Source organism: Microtus oregoni, unplaced genomic scaffold, assembly GCF_018167655.1.
Source record: "Microtus oregoni isolate MIOR12 unplaced genomic scaffold, Mior012 000020F_ref0000438, whole genome shotgun sequence".
Classification (NCBI taxonomy): Eukaryota; Metazoa; Chordata; class Mammalia; order Rodentia; family Cricetidae; genus Microtus; species Microtus oregoni.
In genome coordinates, this window is record NW_024543079.1 from 14,278,367 (window position 1) to 14,299,731 (window position 21,365).

The 21,365-nt window shown below is 40.8% G+C and overlaps 1 protein-coding gene across 5 annotated transcripts in view; it reads left to right on the plus strand.

The window, feature by feature from the left end:
* The first annotated feature begins 4,761 nt into the window (after positions 1-4,761).
* The window catches only part of Ncoa6 (nuclear receptor coactivator 6), an 87,750-nt gene continuing 71,146 nt past the window's right edge, over positions 4,762-21,365 (plus strand). For all 5 annotated transcript variants that reach the window (XM_041670198.1, XM_041670202.1, XM_041670203.1 and 2 more), the window contains exon 1: positions 4,762-4,969. The gene's annotated coding sequence lies outside the window, so the exon portion shown is untranslated. The remainder of the gene's footprint in view (positions 4,970-21,365) is intronic.

Genomic DNA, 21,365 nt, shown 5'->3' on the forward strand with positions numbered 1-21,365 from the left:
AGGCAGAGATTGTGCTTTTGTTTTTTGGCTGCCTATACCCAAATAATCACACAGAAACTATATTAATTACAATACTGTTTAGCCAATGACTCAGGTATATTCTTAGCTAGCTCTTACATCTTAAATGAACACATTTCTATCAATCTATGTATTGCCTACAAGGCAGTGGCCTACTGGTAATGTTCTGTCTTCTTTCTCCTTTGGCAGCTACATGGTGTCTCCTTAATTCTGCCTACTCCCCTTCTCTCTATATCTCTGTTTGGATTTCCCACCTGACTTTACTCTGCTAAGCCATTGGTCAAAATAGCTTTATTTGTCAACCAAAAGAAGCAACACAAAAGGACATCCCAGATCAAAACAGAGCACAAGATGGGTCAAATGTATATGGCCAGAAGGACAGAGAGGAAAATTAAAGCCATATGTGGCTAACATAGCAATGAATTTGTGAGAATGTGATTTGCTACAGCAATGGAATACTTAAATTAATATTTTTCCAATCTCAGAAACAAATTATACATTAGCATATGTTTCTGGGGAAAATATTAGAAGGTATTATAATGAAAGGTCACCAACCATTCAGGTTGTATAAGAACAGGGACAACAGCTGCTGATCTTTCAAAGGCACCAACAGCCCTACCTTTAAAATGGTTGATGGCCAAACTTGTATGGGTTGCACAACAGACTTTAAGAACAGAGAGACTGCAGGCTTTAGAACAGCTGATACAGGAGCAGCTAAATGATCAGCATATTGAAGATGGTCACAAGGACTTAAATAGTCCAAGAGAATTATCAGCTGAAGTTTAGAGAGAATTGGCTTTGGTAGAAAAGAAATTACAGGATGCACGTGGATCGTCTGGATCCAAAACTTGATTGCATTTTTGTTATTTTATACTCTAAGCATTCTCCTACAGAAATATTAAGTCAGAGGGAAGATGTTATCTTAGAATGGATCTTTTTACCACATAAACAAATTAAAAAATAAAAGCTAACGTGGAAAATTCTCTAGGTTGATTCTAAAAGGAAAATTGAGACTTTGTCAATGAGCAGGAATAGACCCAGCAGAAATTGTAGTACCTTTTACTAATGATGAAAGTGACAAATTATGGGCAGAAAAGTGAACCCTGGAAAAGATCTTGGAGTTTATTTTCTTTATGTCAAAAGTTAGCCACTGGGCAAGAAAATGCCCTTTCCTTGACTGCTGACAGTATGCTGTTCAAATTGAACAAATAGTATAGAAAGGAAAATGACTTCAGAACCTTGCCTAGACAAGGTGGGACAGTTCTTCAAATACCCTGCTTCACAGATAAGTCTGTCAGATATGCTAGGGCTTTAGGCTGAAGGTTGATGCCCCAGTGCTACATCAGAACCTTGGGTAACTGTCCAGGAAATCAGATGTTTCTGTCATTTCTTACATTTTTTTGGAGGTCACTTGCTTGCACCTCCTGCTTACTCAGTTAATATTATTTCCTTCTCAGATCTCTGAGGGAATTAATGACTAGATAGTTATAGTTTTCCTTGTTTACCAGCCTCAGAAAAGAAATTCACTAAAGAGGTCTAAAGTGTATAAGGTTGAGAGTTATCAAAAGATAGTTTTGGATGGTAATGCAAATTAGGATAGAAAGTGAATTAGGTACAAGACTTTGGACTCACCAACATAGGATAGATAACGGTGTATTTTCTCTCAGTTTGTCAAATGCAAGTGGACTCAATATTTTTGATGTTCTTATTACACACATTTATATATATCATAGTTATTGTGCTTATTGTATATAGTTTTTCCTGTATTAGTTATAACCTTTTTATTTTAGACAAAATAGGGGAAATGTGATATTTTGTTTGTGATCTAACAAATAAAGCTTGCCTGAAGATTAGAGTGTGAAGCTAGTCACTAGTTAGCCTTAGAGGCCAGGCAGTGATGGCTCACACCTTTAAACCCAGCACTCAGGAGGCAAAAGCAGTCAGATTTCTGTGAGTTCAAGGCCACCCTGGGTAAACAAGGTTGATCTAGTCTAAAAGAGAAACAGATCCAGGTGGTGATGGCTCACATCTTTAACCCCAGTATTTAACACCTTTAATCCCGGGTCTAGGGCACTAGGGAGACAGGAAGGAATGTGGTTGGGTGGAGAGAGGAATACAAGGTGGGAGGAGCCAGGAGCTCAGGGCATTCAGTCTGAGAACTTGTAGAGGCAGGATACCCCATTCAGTCTTAGGGTTTTGTAGATGTGAGAACTAGTGGCTGGGTGCCTTGCTTCTCTGATCTTCTGACTCTGGGTGTTTTCTTATTAAGACCTGTTAGAAATTGTGCTACATATATAAATTACAACATTTATAACATGAAAAGTGAGAGCATACATTAATCCAGCCACCACAGAAATTGGTGTGAATGTTCCTCAAACAATCCATGAAAGGCCTACCATATGATCCAGCTACACTACTCTTCTGTAAACACACCTAAAAAGAATGGAAATTTGTTAGTTTAGGACAGAGATGCCCACACATGAGTGTTCATTGGGGTATTATCCACAGTGGCCAAGCTATCTAATCAGCCTCGAATCCCATATAAATACTCACCTAATACCTACCCTCTACCAGACACTGTGCTATTGGCAGAGAAACAGCAGCCAAGATCATGAGTCTAGCCTAGTGGCAAAGATTATAAACAATCGAGTGCACTCAGTTGATAAATCCATGCTGCCAAGAGAACCTGTGCACGGAGAGATCATATCCGCGAGGAAGCCATGTTTGACCTGGGATGTGAAGTTTCTCTGTGTGGGAGAGAATCTCAGGCAGTGGGATCAGCATGTCCAGGGAACCAGAGGACAGGAAAGAGGACCCAATATAGGCCTGGTGACGCAATGACCGCACCAGGGAGGAGACACATTTGCCCTTCAGCTTAAGAACAGTAATGGGACACTGAATGGGTTTCAATTTTTTTATTACATTAAAAAAATGATCGCATGGCATTAGAGAGACAATTCGATGGTTTAGTTCCCAGCACCCACATGGAAGCTTTTACAAACATCTCTAACTGCAGTTCAAGGGATGTAATGCCCTCTTCTGGAATCCACCGGCAGACTCCAGGTATGCACATGGTACATACACATACATGCAGGCAACACACTCACATATGTAGATAAAATATTATTAAAAATCTAATGTGTGTCTGCATGCACACATGTGTGTAGGTATGTACATGCTCAGAGGCCAGAAGACAACTCGTGGGAGTCATTTCTCTCCTTCCATCATGTTGGTTTTTGAGGGAACTCAGTTTGTCAGGCCTGGTAAGCAAGTGCATTTCCCCATTAATCTATCTTGCCTGCCTGGGTTTCTTAATAAAAAATTATTTTAGGGACTACAGAGGTGAGTTACAAACACTTACTACTCTCCCAGAGGACCCGGGAATTCTCAGAACCCACACAGTGCTCACAACTGCCTGGAACTCCAGTTCCAGGAGATCTGACACCTGTTCTGACCTCCACAGGCACCAGGCACACGTGTGTGGCACACACACATACATATGTGATGAACATACATATGTGCTAGGTACACATAGGCAAACCATTCACACACATAAAAATAAAAAAATATCTTTAATTATGAATAGGTTTCATTATGAGATTTCCATACATTCATATCACATTTTTGGAGTTTTTTTTTTCTTTCGAGACAGGGTTTCTCTGTGTAACAGTCTTAGCTGTCCTGGAACTCACTTTGTAGACCATACTAGCCTCGAACTCAGAGATTCGTCTGCCTCTGCCTCGCGAGTGCTTGGATTAAAGGCGTGGGCCACCGCCACCTGGCCGCATATCACGTTTATATTCATCCCACATGACTTTTATTCCCCTATCCCTTTTCTCCCTTCAAATAGTTCTCACCCTGTTGCTTCTCTCTCTCTCTCTCTCTCTCTCTCTCTCTCTCTCTCTCTCTCTCTCTCACACACACACACACACACACACATCTACATTCTGTCGAATCATTTTTAGTAAGAATGGCACACTCAGATTTCTGACTGAAAAATATTACTAGCAATAAAAATAATAGGGGTGCACGCTGGCGGTGGCTCCCGGACACAGTGTGTACTCAATAAATATCTGCGGAAAGAAAGGGCTCCAGACTCCCTCTCTTAGATGAGACAATACAACTGAGTTGTGAAGAATCCACCTGCCCCAACCGTCCCTCACAGGGGAAGAAGCTAAGATATAGAGAGGTAAAGAAAAGCATGAAGCTAAGGGGTGAAAGCTGATTTTAGTGTCTGAAGGCTCAGCCCCGCGCTAAGACAGCTTCCCTTCTTTGGGAAGCGAGGAAGCCAGAGGCCCGCCTACACTTGTTCACTCAACAATTCTATTTTGTGAGCACCTACTGAGTTTGCTAGGGCGGCGGGACGAACTGGAGAAATACTGATTGGCTGATAAAGGTTATCTTTATCGCCACTGTTATATATACATCACGCTAATAATGGCATTATTAGATGGCTGTATCAAGCGCTTTCCAAGCCTTTCCCTCATTTCCTCTGCGCAAGAAAATGCTGTTATCCCCATAGTTGGGATGAGCAAACTGAGGCGTGGAGCCATCCGCTGGGACAGCGCTGGACAGCTAACCAGACCGAGATCGGAGCCAGCACCGCAGCTCGCACGCTCGCTAGCCCTCCAGCTCGCGCGCTCCACCTTGCGCGCCAGGGGACGCCTGGTCACGTGGACAGAGCCCCGCCCCTCGGGCCCGCCCCGCCCCCGCCGCGCTCCCTCCCTCTCTCCTTCCCTCCCCCTCCCTCCCCGGCCCGGTCCGGCCCATCCCCCCCCTCCCCACCGGCTCCCTGAGGCCCTGCCGGGTCGGGCTGCGGGCGGCCGGGCGCCGACGGCCGGACGGACGGGCGCACGCGAGGACGGGCGGACGGACGCGCCGAGGGCGCCGGGCACGCACGGCCCGGGCCGGCGCTGCGAGGCCCGCCCGGGAGGGCCGGGGCCGCGCTCAGGTGAGGCGACGGCGACGCTGGCCCCGTAAGGGGTGGGCCTGCTGAGAGTCCCGGGCCCGGCCCGGCTGGCTCCGTGGGGAGGAGGCGCCGCCCGGCCTGGCGCGCGAAGATGGCGCCGGGCGGTCGTGCAGCTCGGCCCGAGTGCGGCCCGGGCCCGCAGCCGCCCCACCCGCCGCCGCGCTCGTGTCCCCGTCGCCATGTTGGGGAGCGGGCCCGGGGCCTGCGGGCGGGGCGCGGGCGGGAGCGGCGGGGCGGCGGTGGGGAGGGTGCGGGGTCCGGGCTCTGCGGGAGTGCAGGGCGGCCGGGGGTTGCGCGGGTGGCGCTGCGGCCGGGGAGCCGGCTACCGCGGGGCGTGAGGTCGGGGCTTGGGGCGCGGAGAAAAGACCCCAGGAACGAACGGGACGGGCGCTGGGGTTGGTGGGTTGAGGGGGTGGTGGGCCGTGGAGTTGGGTTAGGCCGTGCGCCGTGTTCGGAACCCCAGAGTAGCACCCAGGGGTAGAGGAGGCGGCTTGGGGACCAAGTCCTGGCTGTCAGGGCTGGAGTAGTTTTTTGCGTGCATGCACAAGAGGTGGTTGCTTAGAAATGGGGGTTTCGAACGCGAGTATCAGAGTGGGGGACTGACGCGAGAATCAATCTGGAAAGGTCCTGGCTCTGAATGGCCAGTCTTTATGACTCCCGAGGGTCTCAAAACCTATGAGCCCCGAGGAGCCTCTTAGCCCCGTTGGAGGCAGCAACAGGAAAAGGGAAGAGCTTGACAAGGAAAGAAAAGGTGGCCGGGGTTGGATGTAGGAGCTGGACGGCAAAAGGTACAGAGAGTGGAACTGGTTAGGAACGGAGAGCACCTCCGTCAACTCAAGGAGTTGTCTTTAAAAGGAGGGACCCGGCTGTTTGGGGGCGGTGACCCAAAGTGTGTTTCCTGGAAGGGGACAGCCGCTACTTAAAGAGCAGGGTCACCTGGGGAGGTCATCCGAAAGGTCTTGTTGGAGCTAGTTAAATAGTGAAGAACGAATATGTATTGTCTGTGGTGGCTTTAGAGATCATGTCATGGTTCCATATCAAGTAGTGATTTTACCCTGAGACCTAGAAAGCTAGTTGATTTCCCAAGATAGAACGTTGATGAAAGGGGCTCCTGAATATGGCCTACTGCTTCCTCATTCGACACTTTGCCTTACAGGCTCTTGCTAAGTCAAATAGCTCCATATATTAGGAAGTCATTAATTTTTGTTTAAACGAGTTGGTCAGTACAAAGGCTGCGTGGGATACAAAAAAGTACAGATAATCAGTTATTGGATATTTCCTAGCTCGCCATTGGTACAAAAAAAAAAGCATCAAGAAAGAACCTTTTTCTAGAGTTTAAAAAGATGATCCCTTCTTCTAGATGTTTAGTGCACAGCGAAATTACACAAAAAGCCTAAAGGGAAAAAAAGAACGATGAATAGAGACCTAGGGTCCCTATCCTTTTCACTTTAATTGGAGTTTTGTTATAATAGGGGATTCAGAGTTTAAATGGATATGAGATAAATCAGCCAGTGATATATAGTTGATTTATGTCCCGGAGTTTTGCATCTACAATTTCAACCAATCTCTGATTGGAAATATTCATTTGAAAACATTGGATCTGTGCTAAACATACAGGTTTTTCTTGTTGCTATTATTTTTTCTTGTTATTCCCTAAACTAATCAGCTTAAAAACTGTTTACACGACATTTACATTTTATTGGGTATTACAGGTATAGGGGATATGCAAATACCATATCACTTTATATAATGACTTTACTATCCTAGGAGGTCCTAGAATCCATTGACAATATAAGACCCCACATAATTAAAAACAAAACAAACCTTAGAAGCCAGGCCTGGTGACTCACATCTATAATCTCCTTGCATAGGAGGCTGAGGCAGGAGAGCTTTAAGTTTGAAGCTGGACTGGGTTATAGAGTATAGGCCCAGTCTCAGGAGAAGAAAAAAAGACTTTCAGGGGTTGACATTGTACTTAAATGGTAGTGTCTGCCTAGCATACAACATAAGGTCCTTAGCTTTATCCCCACCTCAAAAGGGGTAGGGAGGGACTTTGTAAAGAATTTGTAAGGATTTTCAACACCATGTGTATATTCAGTAAGAATTCTTCTGAGTCTAATGCAGAGAGGTAGGATCTTATGTGTGTTATGGTCTTTGTAGCATAGATCTCTCAAAGTAATATTTTTAATTGTATAAAATAAACTACATTGATTACAAATAAAAAGTTACATTAAAATGGTATAAAATTATTTATGCTGTTGTATCTTGTGCACATACCCTTTTGGGAATGTGGTAGGGATCAAACTCAGGGCCTTCTCAATCTAGGTAAGCACTGTAATACTGAACTGTCTCCCTTGCACCCTGTGTGTGTGTGTGTGTGGTATGTGTGTGGTATATGTGTATGTAGTGTGTGTGTGGAGTATGTGTATATGCATATGGAGACCAGAGGCTGACTTTGGGTGTCTTCCTTGATTGCTTTTCTATCTTATGATTTTTTTTACCTTGACATTTTATTCTCTGTTCTTTAGTTATTTGTATATGTGTGTAGAAATCTGAGGACAACTTGGGATCACTTCTCTTTTTCCACTTATGTGGGTCTGCCAGATTGAACTCAGGTCATCAGGCTTGACAGCTAGTACCTTTACCTGCTGAGCCATTTTACAGTCCCAGCCATTTTATTTTTTGAGACAGGGCCTCTTGCTAAACCTGGAACTTAGTGATTCAGCTAGGCTGACTAGCCAAGGGGCTTCAGAGATCTGCTATTCTTTACCCTCCAGCGGTGGAGTTACAGATGTGCACTATAGGACTAGGGTTGCAGACTTCGGTCCTTATGCCCTTGTGGGATAAGCACTTTACCAACTGAGCCGTCTTCCAAGCCCTATATATACTCTGATACCAGCACATTAAAAAATAAGATCTAGTGGTGGATCTGATAACTTTAATGTCAAAGACATGTAACTTGAATAAGGTGGTGCATGGTATTTGCAAGTATGGTCAGAGACAAGATGAGAAAGGGTGTTAAAGACTTAACCGATTAGTTTAGCCTGAATCCTCTTCAGGTGAGGAGGAGACAAGACTTTCGAGAGGAGTAGTATATGATAAAATTTAATTTTTAAAAGATGAATGGATGTTCTTTGTGTGTATGGGTGTGCGCATGTGTGCTCATACATGTAGAACCCAGAGTTCAATCTCCATTGTCATTTTCTAGGCACTGTTTAACTTGGCATTACATTCATGTCTGTCTGTCTATTAGTCAATCTATCATCCATCCGTCTATCCATCTATTCCTCTATCAGCTGGGCCTTTTGATGGCCTGGAATTTGCCAAGTAGGGTTGGCTAGTTGCCTAGCAAACCCCAGGATTCTGCCTGGCCGCCTTTTCTGCACTGGGATTTTAAGCATGTGCCACTGTACCTGTTGTGTTGTTGTTATTGTTTGTTTGTTTTAATTGGTTCCTGGGGTAGAACTTAGGTCCTCATGCCTGGAAGACAAGAACTTTAAAGACTGAGCTAGCTTCCCAGCACAATGGGGATGTTCTTTTGAGATATGGGCTATAGACTGAAGAGAAAGGAAAGAAATAATAAGGTCCTAAATTAAGGTCTGGAGAGTGAACATTGATCAGAGCTAGACATTCCAGGTGTTGATAACTGATACTGTGAATGATAAGGGAGCATTTTAAAACTCTGGCTTAGATGATGATTATCAAAAACATTTTTTTTCAGTGAAATAAAGATAAATGGGAAATTGTCACAGATAATAAGTTAGAGGGTGTTGTTGTTTTTACCATTCCAAAACTGTTAAGTGTAGTATGGTTATGTACTATATACTACATACTATGTGTGTGTGTGTAAGTTATATTGTGTGTGTAGTATAATTAGAAAAATTAGAGGTGTCAGCTGACATAAAAAGTAGAATAAGATGCAAAAAGTATTCCTAGAGTATAAGATTATAGCTTCCTACATTAAGATTCACCAAACTAGCTCATAGGTCAACCACTTGTTTTTGTAAAGGATGTTTCATTAGAGTACAACCATACTTGTTTACATAACATCTATGGCTGTAGTGCTTCCAGTGACAGAATTGAGCCGTGGTGACAGAGACTATATCCGTTCACATAGCTGAAAATATCCTTTTACAAATGTTTGCAAACACTTGATCTACTTTTGATGTGTTAGATGTTCAACCTTTACTTTGCTATCCACTTTCTGTACTGTGGAGAATTACATCTTGCTTCTGCTCTTCTGGCTGGATTCCCCTCCTGCTCTGTATGCCTGCAACATGACATAGACCCCTGAATATACTTATTGTTCAGTGGCAGCTCTGGGGTTTGCTGAGTGGGTTAACCGTGGTAGGGTTAGGTTTACACCCAGCTGAGGCTTGTTCTGTTAGATTATATATTGTCATATTGTATTTTTTTAAACATCTTTTTTTAAATATTTATTTATTTATTATGTATACAATATTCTGTCTGTATGCCTGAAGGCCAGAAGAGGGCGCCAGACCTCTTTACAGATGGTTGTGAGCCACCATGTGGTTGCTGGGAATTGAACTCAGGACCTTTGGAAGAGCAGGCAATGCTCTTAACCACTGAGCCATCTCTCCAGCCCCCTGTCATATTGTATTTTTTAAGTGTTCCTTTACATATTCTAATTATTAACCCTTGTATATAGGTACTACAGATGTCATTTCCAAAAGTGGGAGGGTGCTGGACAGGTTGCTCAGTGGTCTAGAGCACTCATCCATTGCCCTCTTCTGGTCTCCATGGGCACTGGATACATCTGGTACATATACATTTATTTATTTACACATAAAATAAAAGTATTTAAATAAATAAAATTAATCCGTTTAAGGTTGCTAAAAGCTTGGAATATTACTATCAACATTATCAATCTTTTCTTCCTCCAAGATTTTTTAAGTTACTGTGTATATTATCTTCTGGAATCTCAACTGTTTTGCCCTTAATGTTTACATCTCTGATCCACTTTTTGTGTGGAATGAGGCAAGGTGCAGTTTCATTATTTTATCTGTATAATCAGTGATCTCAATAGCAAATATTGAATAGCACTTGCTTTCAAATTGTAAACTTTTCAGTGGAATCTGAGATCCCAATTTCAGCTTTTCTGTTTACTAATTGTATGACCTGGAACAGATTTATGAGCTTTGTGCCTTAGCTTCCTCCTCTTTAAAATAGAAATAATAGTACTTTATTAGAATTGTTTAAAGGATAAAATAATTCCTATAACACATATAACAGTGCCTGGCATCTACAAAATGTTCAATAAATGTTAGCTGCTATTTATTTTTACTGTTCATTCTATTTATTTTACTTGACACAGAGTAGGGACTCACCATAGTTAAGCAAATTGTTACATATATTTGTCTCTCAGGTTAATTCAGTATGATTGAGAGCTAGGCAGAGATGATCGAAAGGAATTTCTTTAAAATTTTACACAAACTTCTGAATTTCCGACTTGTCTTGAAAACTTGGAAGAGCTCCAAGCTCATATTCTTTCATAGAAAAGCTCAGTAAAACTTGTAGGCAGATGTATTTTCCAGTTCTTCATGCTCTGCAGAACTTTCGCTTCATTTTATGTTCTATAAACATTTGATTTTCTGATTCTTTTTGGAATTTTAGATATTGTCTCTCTTAACCAAGAAAAAGCAAATGGGATGTGGTCGGAATGACTGAAGATAAGCGTGGGTTTATGGGCAGGTTAAATATTAAAATATATTTAAAAGGCTGAGCTATACTTGAACACAGTGAATAAAACGAGATTTTAATTTATAAGATGAGGTGACTGACTTTCATTCAGTTCAGCTCCCTGGATTTTTAGGCATCTACTGTGCTTTGGGTACCGTGCTATTAGGGGTTACCACATTGGTCCTAGCCAGCTTTACGAAATATCAAAAGAGGTCTTTATACTTGTGATATGGAGCTGCTATCTTTTTTTTTTTAATATTTATTTATTTATTATGTATACAATATTCTGTCTGTGTGTATGTCTGCAGGCCAGAAGAGGGCACCAGACCTCATTACAGATGGTTGTGAGCCACCATGTGGTTGCCGGGAATTGAACTCAGGACCTTTGGAAGAGCAGGCAATGCTCTTAACCACTGAGCCATCTCTCCAGCCCTGGAGCTGCTATCTTAACAGTTCCACAAGAGAGAGGAAGCAGGAATTCATTTTTCGAACATTTTATTAAGAACTACCATGTATGCTGCAAACTACACTGCAGAGTCTATGGGATACCAAGATGAATATAGCAGAATTTGTGTGATGAATATCTGTAATGTATTGTGGAACTGAGCCTCAAGAATTGTGAGAATCTTAATATGTGGAGATGATACACTGTTTTACAGGCTGATGAATCATGAGTATAGTGGTGTATGCTTAAGGGATGGCAAGAGTCTAGTTTGGGGCTTGTGAGACAACTCAGCAGATAAAGACACTTACCCAAGTTTGATTGCCAGAACCCACCTTAAAGTAGGAGAGAACTGTCTTAACAAAGCTGTCCTCTAACTTACACACAGACCAAATAAAAATAAAGAGTTCAATTTATCTGAAAAACAGGGTGTTACACTGAGTTTTGGAGATAAGACCCAAATTGAAGATTGAATGGCAGCCACAGTAATAGGTAATACTTAGGTAGGGCTCATATTTTGCATGCTTACTATTTGCTAAATAGTGATGAGCATTTTGCAAGTTATATTTTATTTATTCTCATAATAACATAGTGAAGCAGCCTCCAGTTTTTAAAATTCCTTTTTATAGACTAAGCAAGAAATATGGGTAACGATTGATAATAAATTTGCATTTGGGCAGTCTAGTTGCAAAGCCGGTGTTCCTAGTTTGTGCATTTTCTTACAGACCATGGAAGGCTTTTTTGGTTGTGCTTGTTGTTGTTTTGTTCTGTTTTAAGACAGCTTCTCTCTATGGAGCCCAGGTTAGTGTTGAATTTGAGATACTCCCTTCTCTCCAGAGTGCTGGGATTATAGGTTTATGCCACACACCTGGTTTGTGGTAGACTTTGAATGTTGTATTTTTTCTTGTTCCAGGCAGGAGAGTTTGGCTTGATTGACTAAACAGTAGGACTCCATCAAAAATTTTAGTGTTGTAATGAAAGCTGTCAGGAAAAAGAAGGCCTGTTGTGAAGTCCTGGATCAATATGGGAAGAAAGGGAAGTGATGGAGCTGGTTTATGCCTTCTCTGCTCATTAGATTGGTTGCTTCTTGAGGACTGGGCTGGGGGTTGCTCCTACGTTATCCTCTTCCTTGCCATTGGCTCCAATGTCTACCTACTGTATAATCTAGCATGTTTTATCTACTTTTAAATAGTTGATCTTTTCTACTTTAGTTTATTCTAAAAAATACATATGGTGGGTGCCTAGGAGTTCAACAAATATTTGCTGAGTTAATTAATAAACTTCTAGGCCCAGAGCAATGGCTCAGCAAGGAAGAGTGTATATTGTTCTAAGTTTGATTTCCAGCACCCACATCAGGCAGCTCATAACTACTTGCAACTCCATTTCCAGGAGATCTGAACAGCCCTTTGAGCTACAGAGAGAGAGAGAGAGGGAGAGGGAGAGAGAGAGAGAGAGAGAGAGAGAGAGATATAAAATAACTAGTAAAATATTTAATAAATGTCTACAGCCATAAATGGATAAGTACATAAAGGGAATAAACTCTATTGGTAGAAGGAGTAATGGCAGCCATATAGTTTGATATGCTATATTTATATATAAACCTGAACACATAATTGTGAGGTATTTTCTGTTCTGTATCATTAATAGTGAACAGCTAATAATATTAACTTGTTTCCGTTAATAATACTAATAATCACCAACTTTGAAGGGCACTTATACTATAAATAGGTATTTATGTTCAGTGTACAACTTTGGCATTCCCAGTATGCACGCAAAGAGTCAACAAAGTTCTCATTAGCCATCTCTTTTACTAATACTAAACCTGTTGAATATTTATTTCACACTGCCCATTTATTTACATTTTTTAAAGATCAAACAAAGGGGGCTGGAGAGATGGCTCAGAGGTTAAGAGCATTGCCTGCTCTTCCAAAGGTCCTGAGTTCAATTCCCAGCAACCACATGGTGGCTCACAACCATCTGTAATGGGGTCTGGTGTCTTCTTCTGGCCTGCAGGCAAAAACACAGACAGAATATTGTATACTAAATAAATAAACTGAAAAAAAAAACATTTAAAAAAGTTCAGACAAAGGTCTCACAGGAGGACATGGTGAATTTGTAAATCAGATTACTATTTGGGAAATTGTTCATTAGGTTACGTCCCTACCTATATTATTAATTTTTAAATTATATTTATTTATTAATTTTGTTGTGTGTGTGTTTGTGCACATATGATCATGTTTTCTTGTACCACGTGGGTCTCAGGGATTGGATTTAAGTTGTTGGGCTTGGCAACAGTTGCCCTTGCCTCCTGAGCATCTCACCATCTCCTTTTCCATATTTATTTAATGTTATATGAAAGTAACTCTGGTTTTTCTATAAAATATAGACTTAAAGTATTTAAACAATTGAAGAAATTTAAAAGTATCATTGTTACCCACCAAATGTCAGCAAAGCTGAGAAGATTTTTTAGGTAGACTGCATTTTATTAAACTAAGAAAAAAATCAAACCTAGGTGCTATGGCTCATGCCTGTAACCCTAATACTCAGGAGCCTGAGGCAGGAGGATTTCTGTTTCCTACCAAACGTGACCTAGATTGTGAGAAGAGAGTAAAGAAAATCAAGTAGTTTCCAAATAATGTATTTTTAAACATCTTTTTCCATTGTGGACATTATCTAAGAGCAATATGTGTACATATCAATATTCTATGTATTGACATGGTAAGCAGCTGTAAATCTAGAAATGTCCCTAAGAAATAGTGTCTTTGCCTGGAATGTAGCTCAATGGAGAGTGACTGTTGTGAGTGTTCTGGGGTCTGGTTTGGGTACCCAGCACCAAGTAAACAAAAAATAAGAATTTCAGTAGAAAAATTTTGTGTTGTGTTTAACTTGTCAGCATGTGTGGAGATGATGCATTCAGAACCAGTCAGATGAAAATAAGTGTGTTGGGGGTTGGGAATGTGACTTCTAGTCGGTATATATTAAATGCATGCCAGGTATTGAGAACTGTCCACAGGTATGAGTATATTTGGGCTTCAGTATCTGTGGAGGATTTATTTCAGACTCTCTTGGGTATCAAAACTCATAGATTCTCAAATTCCCTATAGAAAATGCTGTCCAGACAAATGGTGGTGGCTCATGCATTAATCCCAGCACTCGAGAGGCAGAGGCAGGCGGATTTTTGTGAGTCTGAGGCCAGTCTGGTCTACAGAACGAGTTCCAGGACAGGCTCCAAGACTACAGAGAAACCTTGTCTCAAAACAAAACAAAACAAAACACATCAAAAAAAAAAAAATGAAGAAAGAAAAAAAAAAGAAAATGCTATCCTATTTGCATTTAACCTCTGTATCCTGTATTTTTGGAATTACCTTATCTCTAAATTATTTATACTACCTAATACAGTATGAAATTGAAAAAAAATGAAATTTATGCTCTGGCAATGCTGAAGCTTACATGGGAAGCCCATATATGGGCGGTTCTGTTGAACTTGTTCATATTGGGTTTCATGGTCTAAGTTGATGAGGATGACTGACCAAGTTTCTTCCTCTCATACAGTATGAATACTATATAATTAGTTATATTGTATCATTTATAGAGTTAGAAAAAATCATTACAAATGTCATTTTCTATTTTTTAATGCAGTATCCTTAGGTACAGAAGGCCATCAATAGTTTCTGCTTTCCAGGAAAAGTTCTCTAGAAAGGTCCTGTGAACATAAAAGGAGAGAAAGAGAGTCACAGCACCTGGTAGACTAAGGCAGGAGAAGGAAGTACTACAAGCTTGGAGCTATTCTAGGCCATATAGTGAGTTCCAGTTCAGTTGTACTACATCATAAGACTGTCTCTGGATACAAAGCAACACAGTGCTGTGGGAATTTGGAAAATAGATCACTTCTTGGAAAGGTTAAGGGAAGGTGCTATGAAAAAGGTGGCATATTGGTTTTCCTGGGCTTCAGTTACAGAGATGCTAACTCAGTGACTTAAAACAGCTAAAGTTTGGGGGCTGAAGAGATGGCTCAGCAGTTAAGAGCATTGCCTGCTCTTCCAAAGGTCCTGAGTTCAATTCCCAGCAACCACATGGTGGTTCACAACCATCTGTAATGAGGTCTGGTGCCCTCTTCTGGCCTTCAGGCATACACGCCAACAGAACATTGTATACATAATAAGTAAATAAATATTTTAAAAAAAACAGCTAAAGTTTATTCTCATAGTTTTGGAGGTCAAAACTTAGGCTAGACTCTGAATTTAGGGTGCCAACAAAGTTGTGATTCCTCAGACTCTGGTAAACTCCTTCTACCTTTCTGCTTTAGCCTCAGAATGCCAGGATTAGAGACTTGTGCTATCCTGCACAGCTAACGTCAGTTTTTGGTGCTTCTTGTTTGCCACCACATCACGCTAGTCTCTTCCTTTGTAGTCACGTGGAGCTATCCCAGTATCTCTGTATTCAGATGTCCTTCTTAGACAGACAAGAATCATTGGATTAAGAGCCTCCTCTGATACCACCACATCTTAACAAGTTTCCTATTTCAGATTAAGTCCCTTTCTGAAAATAAAGACTTAAACAGATCGGAGGACACAATTCATCTCTTAATACGTAGCACTTGAGATAACACAGAGCTAGTAAATTAAATTTTACTAAATAGACCAGCAATACAGTTCAGTAGATAAAGGTACTTTCTGCTTCCCACAGAGTTGTCCTCTGACCTCCACGTTTACAGCATGGTACGTATGTCTCACACATATCATGAACACATGTACACAATCAAAACCTTTACAAAACAAATAGATACAGATAAGATTGTAACGAGGGGAGATGAGTCAATGGATGCCAGGTATAAAAAAGGATAAAGTGTGGGTAATTAAATGGTGAGCTGTCTGCTTGCTGGTGTGTGGAGTTGTGGAGAAAGGAAGCCAGAGCAGCTTGTTGGTGGCATGGGTACCATGTCTAGGACATTTCCATGTTGGTGGCTTTGGTGGCTGGACAGTATTTGGGAGCAGGGTGTCACTGCAGAATTTTTTAAATAGTGGGTGGTGATTCAAAATTTGGGTAACTGATTCAAATTTTAGGGACAGTTATCAGGAAACACCCTGAATTAAAACAGAGGATCAGTGATTTAACACATCCATCATTTGTTCATGCCATTAATTCTTCATTAGGACAGTCCAGAAGTAGCCCTTTTTATAAAGAATAATAGCCCAGAAAACCTTGAGGATTTTATGAAGCCTCTTCTCTTGGTCAGTCATCTGTGGGCACTAGGAAGTAGCTTTTCAGGGTATCTAAATCAAAAGCTTGTCTGTGAGTTTAGGCATTGATAACCATATTGGTTTCATTTTCTTTTTTTAAAAATTTATTTATTATGTATATAATATCCTGTCTGTGTGTATGCCTGCAGGCCAGAAGAGGGCACCAGACCCCATTACAAATGGTTGTGAGCCACCATGTGGTTGCTGGGAATTGAACTCAGGACCTTTGTTTTTTTTTTTTTTTTTTTTGTTTTGTTGTTGTTGTGACAGAGAATCCAGCTTTAGTTCCCAGCACCCATATGGCAGCTCACAACCATCTGCAATTCCAGTTCCAGAGGATTCAATACCCTCTTCTGACCTCCGTGGGCACCTGACACATGAGCAGTGCACAGACATACATGCAGACCAAACACCCATACACATAAAATAAATACATCTATAAAAATAAAATAGCAATGTGAAATAAGTGGAAAGATCCAACACAGATATAGATTTCGTGTGGTTATACAGCTTCTAGGCAACCAACTTCAGATAAAATCTTCCCTGGGGTCTTATGACTTCTCATAGTTTTCCTTACTGAATTAAACTCCTAACTTGATTGAATGCTTAGTTTCAAGGGGAAAAATAGAGGAAACTATGAAGAACGTCTGCCAGGATGTGGCTAGTTTGGGGCATCCCAGTGTAATATCAGGGAATCAAATGTTTTGAGAAGAGATGAGAATCCACAGATTAGACTCCAAGTACAGGTTCTGAAATGTGTGACCATTCCTGTCTACACTAGGGATGATAATGGCAGCCCCGGAGCCAGGAGTCTCCACTCTCAGGAGAATAAGGGAATAGGGGTAGAGACAAGAATCTGGGCCAACGGGTCTGAAAAATCATGGGATAGTGTTTTCTATTTCCATCCATTTGCATGCAAAATTCTAGAAGTCATTGTTTTTTACCGCTGAGTAATACTCTAATGTGTATATATTCTACACTTTCTTCATCCATTCTTCCATTGAAGGACATCTAGGTTGTTTCCAGGTTCTGGCTATTACAAATAATGCTGCTATGAACATAGTTGAACAAATGCCCTTGTCATATGATCAGGCATCTCTTGGGTATATTCCCAAGAGTGGCATTGCTGGGTCCAGGGGTAGGTTGATCCCGAATTTAACTCAGGACCTTTGGAAGAGCAGGCAATGCTCTTAACCTCTGAGCCATCTCTCCAGCCCCTGGTTTCATTTTCTTGCAGATTTTTCTTCAGACTTCTCTTTGCTCTCCTTTACTTCTTGTTTTTTTCTCTAAACCTGTTCCGGACCACGAGGGGTGTACCCACCCATTGAGACAGTGGAGCTGATCTACTGGGAGCTCACCAAGGCCAGCTGGACTGTGACTGAAAAAGCATGGGTTAAAACTGGACTCTCTGAACATGGCGAACAATGAGGGCTGATGAGAAGCCAAGGACAATGGCACGGGGTTTTGATCCTACGCAGTGTGCTGGCTTTGTGAGAGCCTAGCCAGTTTGGATGTTCACCTTCCTAGATATGGACAGTCGGGGGAGGACCTAGGACTTACCACAGGGCAGGGAACCCTGACTGCTCTTTGGACTGGAGAGGGAGGGAGAGAAGGGTGGGAGGAGGGGGAGGGAAATGGGAGGCTGGGAGGAGGTGGAAACTTGTTTTTTTTTTTTTCTTCCTTTTCTCAATAAAAAAAAAACTATAAAAAAAAAAAAAGAAGATCAGACCTCTGTCTGATGTGGGGTTAGTGTAGAGCTTTTCCCATTCTTTAGGCTGTCGTTTTGTCTTGTTGACCGTGTCCTTTGCTTTACAGAAGCTTCTCAGTTTCAGGAGGTCCCATTTATTAATTGTTTCTCTCAGTGTCTGTGCTGCTGGGGTTCTATTTAGGAAGTGGTTCCCTGTGTCAATGTGTTCAAGTGTACTTCCCACTTTCTCTTCTATAAGGTTCAGTGTGGCTGGCTTTATGTTGAGGTCTTTAATATATTTGGACTTGAGTTTTGTGCATGGTGATAGATATGGGTCTATTTCATTCTTCTACATGTTGATATCCAGTTATGCCAGCACGACTTGTTAAATATGCTTTCTTTTTTCCATTTGATATTTTTTGCTTCCTTGTCAAAAATCAGGTGTTCGAAGATGTGTGGATTGATATCCGGGTCTTCTATTCGGTTTCATTGGTCCTCCTGTCTGTTCTTATGCCAATACCAGGCTGTTTTCAGTACTGTAGCTCTGTTGTAGAGTTTGAAGTTAGGGATTTTGATGCCTCCAGATCATTTTTTTTCTTGTAAGTTCATGATTATTTTGTCTGCCTGATGCCAGTGCAGGTGGGAAGAAGGCTTTAATTAGATCACCTGGAACTGGAGTTACAGATGGTTGTGAGCCACCATGTGGGTGTTGGAAACTTAATCTGGATCCTCTGCAAGAGCAATAAGTTTAACCAATAAGCTATCTCTCCATCCCTCTTGCCTAACTTTTTACAAGGGTCCTAGAGATCCAAATTCAGTCCTTACACTGGAGCAAAGAGCAGAAAGATGACTGAGTCATCCACCAGCTTTTTTCTCTTTCATGAAGCTTGTTGTATTTGTCCACAATAGGATTGTATTCAAATTGTGAATACTCATTCAAATTATGACCAATAATGGTTCTCAAGTGCTTTTCCTTGGTTGTGTCAAAGCAATTCTTGATTTTGTGTTTAAGAACAATTATCCCCTTGAAATTTTAAAAATTGTGTTTATTGTAAACACAGAATTGTTATCTTGTTTGTACAGGCTTTATAAACTTAATTCATACAGTTTCTTATAGTCTTTACATTTTGGGGATCTAACACAGAGCTTTCTGTATTATATATTTTTATTATTTGGTAACAGTGTTGATGCACTTTCAGTCATGTCTATGTATCTGCCATTTTTAGTGAATAAAAAATAGTAAAACTTGATTATTTGGTGTTTAAATGTTTTTCGGTTTTTTTTTATTTCTGTTTTTGCAATTCTCAATTGCACCTTTGTAACTGTTTTTAAGCCTTTTCCTATTTTTCTGATAGACTATATTTCCTAAAGTGATGTAAAATTAGAACAAAAGATTATTTTTGGCTATATTGTCATATTATTTTTTTACAATGACTACCAATTCTGTTGCCACTATATACCAGTTAATACTGGATTTTAATATTATTTTGTTTGTTTGTTGAGACAGGGTTTGTCTGTGTAGCTTTGGTGCCTGTTCTGGAGCTAGCTCTTCTAGACCAGGCTGGCCTTAAACTCACAGAGATCTGCTGCCTCTGCCTCCCAAGTGCTGGGATTAAAGATGTGTGCCAGCACCACTCAGCTATATATTATTTTCTTGTAGCATTGTTGCAGTGTATCACAGTTTAGTTGGGAGCTGGGTGAAACTTTAAATACTTTATCATACAAATTTTCATACACATAATCCTCCTTCTGTCATAGTGCCTGTCATCTCTGTTTAACATGTTGCTATATTCTTAATGGGTTAAACTATATAAAAATAGAAACATCTTTCTGAACAGTGGTGGTGTACACCTTTAATCCAGCAGAGGCAAGCAGATCTGTGAGTTTGAGGCCAACCTCGTCTACAGAATGAGCACCAGGACAGCCAAGGCTACACAGAGAAAACTGTATCTTAACAAACCAAAAATAAATAAAGACATCTTGATACCATATGGCAGCATGCATCTCTTACAAATACAGCATAATCAGAGTAGGTGGACTTTTCTGTCCCATCAGCCAGTTCCCAAATAACCACATGGAGACTTAATTATAAATGCTTGACTGTTAGCTCAGGCTTGTTAGTAGCTAACTCTTTTTTTTTTTTTTTTTTTTTTTTTTTTTTTTTTTTTTTTTTTTTTTTTGTTTTTCGAGACAGGGTTTCTCTTTGGTTTGGAGCCTGTCCTGGAACTAGCTCTTGTAGACCAGGCTGGTTAGTAGCTAACTCTTACATTTTAAATTCAGAGTAGAATCAATAATCTACTCTTTTATCCTATTATATCTATATAATACCCATAATCCATTGAATGGTTAAAAACCACCCACCCACCTCTTGGGAATGTGGGCATTGTGTTTTTAAATTTACTTCCTGCTGTCTGGGGGTGACGGTATCTTTAGGGGATCCTGAAAGAAAAATTTAAGTTTATTGTCAAGTCCTGGTAGAGGTAGCTGTACCATTTTTTTTTTATTTTGTCCAGTCTATGTATAGTGGGAAAGTGCCGGGCTTGTCTCAAGTACTGGCTAGGATAGTCTGTGAGGCTGGATCATCTCACCTAGCTACCTTGAAATTGTTCTGAGCAGTTTGTAAACCAATGCTGATCTTTAAGTAGTGCTATCAAGCTGAATGGCATCATATGAATCAGGTGGAGTCGTTGTGGGGCCCCATCTTCTTCCTGGAGACGTCAGAGGTTACTGTAGGAAAATTTATTGCTCATTGTGGAAAACTTAAACATTATTCATATCAAAACAAAAAGTTTGAATTTCAATAGCATATATTCAAAGATAGGTACCATAGAGACGTAAATAGGTATGGGGAGAAGTAGAATTTTTGATAACCTTAGTCCCTAGATTTTTATTTTCCTTCTGTCCCACACCTGGTGGCTCCTAATATGAGACAGAAACTCTGAATTTTTTTTTGAACACATGCTGGATTTAGGGAAGTATAGCCACCATCCAACTCCAAAGCCAGCTTTGATTTTTAAGTGAGTCGTGACTTTATGCTGAGAAGTATTGAAATATATGTTTAGTTAGTGAGATTTTACCCTGCAAAGGATATTGGTACCGTAAGTCAGATTTCTCTACCCAAGCTTCAGTGTTATAAAAGATTCAATATTGGCTGTGTGTAGGACCCTATTCGTCATTGGTGCTGATCTGACTTTTAAGAGCCCCAGTATCTTTTACATTCTAAGTTAGCATTTTATTTTATTTTATTTTTGATTTTTCGAGACAGGGTTTCTCCGTAGCTTTTGGTTCCTGTCCTGAAACTAGCTCTTG